Below are 10427 nucleotides of genomic sequence, written 5' to 3'. Positions count from 1 at the left end.
CACCTTTTCTTCGCTTCCTGTCCTTCCAAAATGCCATGTCACCTCCAATATTCACATCCCAATCTATGTCGCCCTGCAGCCATGTCTCTGTAATGACTATCAGATCGTACTTATTTATTCTATTTGTGCTCCCAGATCATCTGTTTTGTTTCGAATGCTCCATGCATTCAGATACAGAGCATTTAGTTTTGTCCTTTTATTATTTTTGTCACCTCTAGCCTTATCTGTCGATTTACTCTTAGATTTGTACATTCTGTCCCTTCCTGTCTCGGTCTCTTTATCATTTCCCATATTTATACCTTTCTCTCTTGCCTTGTCTCTCCTCCTTGATTCACCATATCTTCCCAAATTTGATCCCTTGCCCCCACTATTCAGTTTAAAACCGTCTCTACTTCTCTAGTTATTTGGCTCGCTCGAACACCGGCACCAGCACGGTTCAGTTGTAGACCGTCCCAACGGTACAGCCACCACTTCCCCCAGTACTGGTGCCAATGCCCCACGAACCAGAACCCACTACGACCACACCAGTCTTTCAGCCGCACATTACTTTCCCCAATCTTATTTGTCCTATGCCAATTTGCACATGGCTCAGGTAATAATCCAGAGATGATTAACTTTGAGGTTCTGCTTCTTAATTTGCTGCCTAGTACCTCATACTGACTTTGCAGAACCTCTATCCTTGTCCTGCCTATGTCCTTGGTACCGACATGGACCCCGACGACTGGATCCTCCCCCTCCCATTGTATGTTTCACTCCAGCCCTGAGCAGATGTCCTGAATCCTGGCACCGGCAGGCAACACAGCCGTCTGGACTCTTGCTCTTTGCTGCAGAGAACAGAGTCAATCCACCTTACTATACTGTCCCCTACTACCACTACATTCCTTTTTTCTCCCTCTTTGAGCCGCAAACACGTACTGCAGACGTGTTTGCCCTGGATCACACTGGCATCCAGGAGCTCCCACATGCTGCAGCTGTGACACATCACCTGTTCTGTCATCCTTAACGTGTTTCAATTAACTACTTAAATATTTTATTCAATTATTCATTTTACTGTATTAAACTTACCACGAGTTTGTTTACTATTTTAAGCGTTGGAACTGAAATGAACCTTAATCTCTTACCAGATGTGCATCAAGCAGGTCGGTTCTTCCAAACCAATCAACGACCTGCCTGCCTGTGATGTCACAGCTTACCAGATCCTCACCAAACAGCTCCTTCCACTGCACCAAAGCAAGAACCAAATCCTGTAAACTCACCCCATCGGCTCTCTGATTCCCTGCTCTCGCTCTCCATTGTGACGTCACTTCTCGATTTTTTTTTCCCCTGCTCTGCTCCTCTCTCTCTCAGAGTCTGTGCTTTTGGCGCATTTCTTCATTTGTTGTTCCGTTGTGCTCCTCTGTTTCTGGTCCAAAATCTGACTCTGATGGGACTTGAACCCACAACCTTTGAATATCTTGTTAACCATTATTTAGAAGTCCAACACGCTATCCATTGCGCCACAGAGCCTCACACATTTTGATCGACATCACTAAGGCCTTTGATCTTGTCAGCAGAGATGGACTCTTCAAACTGCAATGGAACATAGGCTGCCCTCCTGTCCTCTTGGGCATCATCTCTTCTTTCCACGAGAACATGCACAGTTCCATCAGTTACAATGGAGCAACATCAGCTGCTTTCAAGATCAGCAGTGGGGTAAAGCAGGGCTGCACGCTGGCGCCAACTCTCTTCGGAACAGAGGAACATAGGAGGAAGCCATTCAGCCCGTCGAGCCTGCTCTGCCATTCAATTCGATCATGGCTGATCATCTACCTCAAAGCCCCTTTCCCGTGCTATCCCCATATCCCTTGATGTCATGAGTATCAAGATTTCTATCAATTTCTGTCTTGAACATACTCAATGATTGAGCTGCCACAGCCCTCTGGGGCACAGTATTCCAATGATTCACCACCGTCTGAGTGAAGAAATTCCACCCATCTCAGTTTTAAATGGCCTACTCCTTATTCTGAGACGATGTCCTTTGGTTTTAGACTCACCAACCAGGGCAAACATTCTGTCTACATCCACACTGTCACGCCCTGTAAGAATTTTGTCAGTTTCAATCAGATCACCTCTCATTCTTCGAAAGTTTAAGGAATACAGGCCCAGTTTCCTCATAAGACAATCCCACCATCCCAGGAATTAGTCTGGTGACATAAAAACAAGAAATGCTGGAAACACTCAGCAGGTCTGGCAGCATCTGTGAAAAGAGAAGCAGAGTTAACGTTTCAGGTCAGTGACCCTTCTTCGGAACTGACATATATTAGAAAAGTCACAGGTTATAAGCAAGTGAGGTGGGGGTGGGGCAAGAGATAACAAAGGAGAAGGTGTAGATTGGACAAGGCCACATTGCTGACCATCAGCAAAGGCAAACAAAATGTTAATGGTGTGTTGAAAGACAAAGCATTAGTACAGATTAGGTGTTAACGGACTGAATATTGAACAGCAGCAAGTACAAACCTGAAAAAAAAAACAGCAGGTAAGCAAACTGAACAGACTGAGATGAAATGAAATAAATGCAAAAAAAAGATTAGTCTGTTGACCCTCTGTTTCACTCCCTCTTTGGCAAGTATATCCTTCATAAGATGAGGAGACTAAACTGTACACAATACTCCAGTGCGGATTCACCAAGGCTCTATACAATTGCAGCAAGACATCTTTACTCCTGTACTCATGACCCCTCGTGTGGGTACAACATACTATTTGCCTTCCTAATTGATTGCTGCACCTGCAGAAGAGCTTTTAGTGTCTCAGGAACAAGGACACCCAGGTCCCTTTGGACATCGACACTTCCCAACCTCTCACCATTTAAGAAATACTCTGTCTTTCTGTTTATTCCACCAAAGTGGATAACTTCACACTTATTCACATTATATTCCATGTTCTTGCCCATTCACTTAGCCACTCCAGGTCCCCTAGAAGCCTCTCTGCATCCTCCTCACAACTCACACTTCACCGAGCTTTGTGTCATCTGCAAACTTGGAAATATTACATTTAATCCCTACATCCAAATCATTTATATAGGTTGTTAACAGCTGTGGCTCCAACACTGATCCTTGCAGTACCCCAATAGTAACAGCCTGCCATCCTGAGGAGGACCCGTAATTCCTGCTCTCTGTTTTCGGTCTGTTAACCAATTCTCAATCCATATCAGAATATTATCCCCAAGCCTATGTGCTCTAATTTTGTTTACTCACCTCCTGTGTGGGACCAAAGGAAAATGCAAATACCACACATCCACTGGTTCTCCTTTACCTGTTCAATAGGTAACATCCTCAAAAAACTCAAGAATTTTTTCAAACCTGTTTTCCTTTTCATAAATCTATGTTGACTCTGCCCAATCATATCATCATTTTCGAACTGTCTAGTTATCACATCCTTTATAATTGGCATATTCTTCTCCATGCTGCTATTGTACACTTTCAATGACTCAGATGGGGGTGTTCACCTGCACATCAGAGCTGACGACAAGCTGTTCAACTTGGCAAGACTGTGCGCCAAGACCAAAGTGGGTAAATTCCTAGTCTGTGAGTTGCTGTTTGCTGATGATGCTGTGCTGACATCCCATAATGAAGTTCATTCACAGCAGCTTGTAGATCGGTTCTCCCTGGCCTGCAAAGAGTTTGGACTGACGATCAGCATCAGGAAGATGAAAGTTATGGGCCAGGACGTAGAGACTCCACTTTCCATCAACATCGACAACCTCACTTTGGAGGTTGTCAACAGCTTCACACACCTTCGATCAACAATCACCAGCAATCTGTCCCTTGATACTGAAATCAGCACCAGGATTGCCAATGCTGCAGCTGTCATGTCAAAGTTGAGAAGACAAGTGTGAACCGACAGCAAACTGACAGAAAATACAAAGCTCCACGTGTACTCGGCTTGTGTTCTCAGCACCCCCCTTTATCGTAGAGAAGCATCAACAACTTATACAAACCAAAAAAAGCTGCTGAACAGCTTCCACCTCCACTGCCTCAGATGGATAATGGGCATCTCCTGGCAGTGCAGAGTGCCGAATGCAGAAGTACACCAGCGTGCAGGGATCCGCAGCATGTTTGCCTTCTTGAGTCAGCGGTGACTCTGTTGACTGGGCCAAATGGATGACGGTCACATTGCCAAATACATGCTCGATGGTGAGCTTGCTATCAGCACGAGACCAACAGGTCAGGGAAAAAAATCAAGTCCTTTGGAGAGGTTTGAGTTAATTAAGGAGAGTGGGCATGGATTTATAAATGGGAGTTCATGCTTGACGAATCTAACTGCATTTGTTGATAAACTATCAGAGAATGCTGATGAAGGGAATGCAGTGGATGTTGTTTAAATGGATGTTACGAAAGCATTTTATATGGTACCACATAAAAGGGTGGTTAACAAAATTGAGGTTCATGGATTTGGAGGGTCAGTGTCAATTTGGATAGTAAATTGTTTTAAAGACTGAAAACAGCGAGTCATATTAAATGGTTCTTGGTCAGACCGGAGGATAGTCGACAGTGGTGTTCCCCAAGGGTCAGTGCGAGAACCACTGCTTTTTTTGCTAAAGGTAAGTGACTTGGATCTTGGAATACAGAGTAGAATCTCAAAATATGCCGATGACACCAAACTTGGAGAAGTGGCAAACAGTGAGGATGATATTAACTGCCTGCAACAGGACAGTGATGGTCCAGCAGAATGGGCAGACAAGTGGCAGATGGAATTCAATAGCGACAAGTGTGAGGTGATGTATTTTGGCATAAGGAATAGGGAGAGGCAATATATACTTAATGGCACAGTTCTAAAGAGTGTGCTGGAAGAGAGGGACTTGGGGTTCATGTGCATCGATTTTGAAGGTGGCAAGACATATTGCGAGAGTGGTTAGCAAAGCATATGGGATATTGGGCTTTATAAATAGAGGCATTGAGTACAAAAGCAGGGAAGTTATGCTGAACCATTATAAAACTCTGGTTAGGCCCCAATTGGAGTGTTGCTTCCAGGTCTGCTCAGCAGACTTTAGAAAGAATGTGAGGGTCCTTGAGAGGATGCAGAGGTGATTTGCCAGAATGGATCCAGGGATGGGAGATTTTAGTTACAAGGTTAGGTTGGAAAAGCTAGGATTATTCGGCCTATATCAAAGGGGATTGAGTGGAGAATTGATAGAGGTGTATAACAACTCTAGAGAACAGGCCATCCTGGACTGGGTATTGTGTAATGAGAAAGGATTAGTTCAAAATCTTGTTGTGTGGGGTCCCTTGGGGAAGTGCGTCCTTAATATGATAACATTCTTCATTAAGATGGAGAGTGAGTGAGTTGATTCCGAGACTAGGGTCCTGAATCTAAACAAAGGAAACTTTGAAGGTATGAGGCGGGAGTTGGCTATGATAGATTGGGGAACGTTACTTAAAGGGTTGACAGTGGATAGGCAATGGCTAGCATTTAAAGGGCGCATGGATGAATTACAACAATTGTTCATTCCTGTCTGGGCAAAAGTAAAACAGGAAGGGTTGCTCAACTGTGGCTTACAAAAGAAATTAAGGAAAGTATTAGATCCAAGGAGGAGAAATATAAAATGGCCAGAACAAGCAGCAAACCTGAAGATTATGAGCAGTTTGGAATTTAGCAGAGGAGGACAAAAGGATTGATGAAGAAGGGGAAAATAGAGGATGAGAGTAAGCCAGCAGAGAACATTAAAACTAACTGTAAAAGCTTCTATAGATATGTGTAGAGAAAAGGATTAGTGAAGACAAATGTGGGCCCCTTCCAGTCAGAAACGGGGGAATTTATAATGGGGAACAAAGAAATGGCAGACCAATTAAATACATACTTTGGTTCTTTCTTCACAAAGGAGGATACAAATTACCTCCCAGAAATGTTGGGGAACATAGGGTCTAGTGAGAAGGAGGAACTGTATGAAATCAGTATTAGTAGGGAATGTTTGGGAAATTGATGGGATTGGAGGCCGATAAATCCCCAGGGCCTGATAATCTTCATCCCAGAGTACGTAGGGAAGTGGCCCTTGAAATAGCAGATGCATTTCTGGTCTTTTTTCAAAATTCTGTAGACTCTGGAACAGTTCCAATGGATTGGAGGGTAGTTCATGTAACTCCACTACTTAAAAAAAGAGGCAAAAACAAAACAGCGAATTATATCCCGGTTAGCCTGACATCAGTCGTGGGGAAAATGCTGGAGTCCATTATAAAAGATGTAATAGCAGAGTGCAATAATAACTCGTCTCCACGCCTAGTATTTCTAGATCCCACACATTCACTATAATGTGAACGATTATTTCCTGTTGTGTCTCTCTCAGATTTGTAAACTTCACTGTATTGGAGTGAGGTGACATCTACTGGCGGGAAGCAAGAACTGCAATCAAGCAGCAGAAACTCCACAGTCTGTCAGGGTTGAAGAAACATTGCAATGTGAGGATACAGCGAAGTGGTTTGATTGGGTAGATGGAGACATGATTCCACTTGTGGTGGTGTCTGAAGCAAAGGCCAGAAATACAAAATTGTCATTAATAAAAGAAATGAGGAATTCATGAAAAATGTAGTAACGTAGTGAGTGGTTGGAATGTGGATCGAATAGAAAGTGAGATTGGATGGACAGAAGCAGTCTGAAAGGATGGCTGAAACAAAAGATGAGTGCCTTGAAACGTTAACTGTGTTTCTCTCAGCACTGGAGCTGCCAGAGCTGCTGAACATTTCCAGCACTTCCTGTTTTTATTTCAGCATTTGCAGGCTGTTGCTTTGATCTGAAAAAAATGGATGATTGACTGGGGGGTTCCAGTGAAATTCCACAGCAGCTAAAGAAACCCAACTGATCGGTGGCTCGTTTGTCTAGGGGTATGATTCTCGCGTCGGGGGTATGGTTTATTAACATGCGAGAGATCCCGGGTTCATGTCCCGGACGAGCCCTGGGCTGCTGGCATTTTTAGATTAAGGTTATCTATTGGTTTCAGCCTTGCAGAAGGTGGAATTGACTGCCAAACGGAGCTGGCTTGAGGACCAGACAACTGGATTCAAAGAGCTTGTCGACAAAACTGTAATTAACTAAATGTACAGATAGCCAAGTGGGAATATGAAGTTGTTGCAGTAATTGAGACCTGACACCACAAACAACATGACTGGATTGGAATGGAATTCTTCAGTGTTTCTGTTGTTTGGTTTGCATTGACTCATCGATTTTCTTGTTTTTCACTTTGTCGATGCCTTTGAATAATTGTGGATACTTCTTCAGAGTGTCTTCTTTCACCAGGTAGGTCTGACCTCTGATGATGTTGATCGTAATCAGCTTCAATTCGCTGATAGTTTTGGAACTGAGCAGATTTCCTTTGCTTGAGTCTACAACATGGAACTCAGTCTGACATGTGGACCCATGGGAGGATTTGAATGCCACCCCGACGTTGGAGTTGCATCCATCCAATAAAAGACCGAGTAGAAGTGACAGTTCTGTCAGTCGAACATGAAACGTTTAATGGCAGGGTTGTGAGTTTGACTGCCATTCTGTTTTTTCCTTTTTTAAGGCTTCATGAGCAGAGAGTACAGGGAGTGTTTGAAATGAGCAAGTCTCGCTTTGATTCAGGACTCTTACCTCTCTGCAGCATCTCACTATGAAAGATTGAATTTGATCTCATTTCATTCTCAGCTCGGGGTCTGTGCGGCTCAGTGGCACTTCTGGCTGTCTCCCGCTTCACAATCCATCAGTACTGAGAAAGCAATGGGGAATATTACTCACATGTTGTGTTCTTTAATTTTTTGGAAAACTTGAATGTATGTATTTTCCTCCAAAACAAGGACACCAAGAAACTGTTAATGTGGGGCTGAAATCGCTCAGTTGGGAGAGCGTTAGACTGAAGATCTAAAGTTCCCTGGTTCAATCCCGGATTTCAGCACTTCTGCTTACTTATGCGTCCCTTGCATTGGTTCTGATTTTCCAGTTGCATAATTTCCTTTGAAATTATTTACCAAGAACCAGTGGATTGAATTTGAGAAACAACACAGAGCCATTTACAGCATAGAAGGTGGTCATTTGGCCTATCACGTCCATGCTGGCTCTCCCCGGAGCAATCTAGTCAGTTCCACTCACCAGCTCGATCCCTTTCCTCCTGCAAATTTCTTTCCTTCAAGTATCCATCCAATTTCCTTTTCAAATCATTGATTGTCTCTGCTTCCATCACACTCGTGGACCAAGTTATTACCACCCACAACATAAAAAAGTTCCACCTCATCAAGGATGGGAAATACTTATATCTTCTCTTTGCTTGTTATCTATTTCTATGAGAATAGACTGGCAGTCAACATGAAAGGGAACCCAAAAATCTTCGAGCAGCATGTAAATGATAAGTGGGTAGTAAGAAGTTGACTAAGGCCTATTAGGGACAACAAGGATAAAATAAGCTGAGAGGTGCAGGGCAATGTTAATCTACTTAATGACTACTTGGTATCAGTGATCACTAAGGAAGTGGAATTTGACAAAATATCAGTAGAAGTGAAGAGAGTGGAGGCAATGGAGAGAGTACAAATTGAGAGAGGGAGGTACTTCAATGAGGTAGAAAGTATAAGGGTGACCTGGTATCCATGTCAATAAGTCACTGACAGCTCACATGCAGGTGCAGCAAGCAATTAGAAAGGCTAATAGTATGTTAGCCTTTATCACAAGAGGATTTGAGTGCAGGAGTAGTGAAGTCTTGCTTCAATTGTCGAACCTTGGTTAGACCGCACTTGGAGTACTGTGTGCAGTTTTGGTCTCCTTACCTTAGGAAGGATATTATTGCCATGGAGGGAGTTCAACGAAGATTCATCAGACTTGTTCCTGGGATGGTGGGACTGTTCTATGAAGAGAGATTGGGAAACTGGGGCTGTATTCTCTAGAGATTCGAAGAATGAGAGGTGAACTCATTGAAACCTACAAAATACTTAAAGGACAGTCAGGGTAGATGCAGCTAAGATGTTTCCCCTGGTTGGGGAGTCGAGAACCAGGGGATGCAATTTCAAAATAAGGGGGAAGCCACTTAGGACAGAGATGTGAAAAAATTTTGTTATTCAGAGGGTTGTAAATCTTTGGAATTCTGTACCCCAGAGGGCTGTGGAAGCTCAGTCATTGAGTATGTTCAAAGCAGAGATTGACAGATTTCTAAATACAAATGACATAAGGGAATATGACGAAACTGTGGGGAAAAGGACACTGAAGTGGATGATCAGCCATGATCATATTGAATGGCGGGGCAGGCTCGATGGGCTGAATGGCCGACTCCTGTTCCAATGTTCCGAACCCCACATGATCAGCGAGGCACAGCCTCAGACCGACTTGTCGGGTGGTGTAAACAGATATCACTGCTTCTGATCTTCACCAGAACGGAGAGTGAGATATAACATTTATCATCAAACAGACTGTGAGAGAATGCAACAGAATAAAACACATGGAGAGACACTGTGGAATAACAAATAGATTAGATTGAAATGTTGAATTCTGATTGGAATGGATAAAACACCAGAAACAACAGATTAAATTGGGATTCTCATCACTATATTGATCTGAGACAGAAAGGCGAAACTGATGGAAAGACGGGAAGAAGGAAGAAAAGAAAGAATGGAACTGTTCAATATTTTTCAGTTTTTTCACTCGCCCATCAAAGCTGGATTAAAAGAAGTTGCAAATAACAGAGAATTTCACCAAAAAGGGAGATTAAACGCTGCTGAAAGCTTGGATCGAAGGATGTCCCAACAGATCACCTGTTTAACTGTCTCCTCACTGGGGGATTTCAATCAGTGAGTAATATTATTCGCTACCTTTGTTTTGTTAATGAACCCAGAACTGTCACTTGGTGTTAATATCTGTGTTCCGACTCCTGAATAATAAAATTGTGAGTTTCTCGATATTTTCGGGACAAATTTCCTGCTGAAAGAACTAAGAACTCTTTTCTAATTTACTCAATACTGTATACACACTCATCAAGCCTCCTAAGCTAGCATCCTTGGTGCTGCTCTCTCTTCTCCCAAACCTCATCCCATGTGACTGTTACATCATCACTCTGACAGTGGGAGGGGTTGATCCCACTTTCTTCAGCATTAACCTTTTACATCCTTATACTGCACTGTCTGTCCAAAAAAATCAGTGGAGGGAACTTGATTTATCGAAACACCAACAGCTGCCAGTTGAAAATCAACTCAACCCATCAGAGAGAGAGAGAGAGAGTGTCAGAGAACTTCCTGCATCCAGTCCTGACCCTATCACACTCAGCAGATGCTCACCCAGACCCCACTCTCGTCAACACTGAACATTTTTACTGAGACACTTCAAATACTGTTCATAAAAGGCAGGAAAGGTCAAAGTTCACACAGTTGTATTGAATAGAACAAAGTTTAATATCTTCTGACCTTTTCTCGGTAACCACGAGACATAGGTTTTCTTATTTG

At 43.1% G+C, this 10427-nt stretch overlaps 1 non-coding gene across 1 annotated transcript; it reads right to left on the bottom strand.

The window, feature by feature from the left end:
* Nucleotides 1–1415: 1415 nt before the first annotated feature.
* trnar-ucu (transfer RNA arginine (anticodon UCU)) lies at nucleotides 1416–1506 on the bottom strand. Its single transcript is given in 2 exon segments — nucleotides 1416–1451; nucleotides 1470–1506. It is a non-coding gene; the product is annotated as a tRNA-Arg (tRNA).
* Nucleotides 1507–10427: the final 8921 nt, after the last annotated feature.

This window comes from Heterodontus francisci, unplaced genomic scaffold (assembly GCF_036365525.1).
Source record: "Heterodontus francisci isolate sHetFra1 unplaced genomic scaffold, sHetFra1.hap1 HAP1_SCAFFOLD_337, whole genome shotgun sequence".
Taxonomy (NCBI): domain Eukaryota; kingdom Metazoa; phylum Chordata; class Chondrichthyes; order Heterodontiformes; family Heterodontidae; genus Heterodontus; species Heterodontus francisci.
Note: the sequence above shows the minus strand (reverse complement) of the source record. Positions and strands in the feature narration are given on the sequence as shown.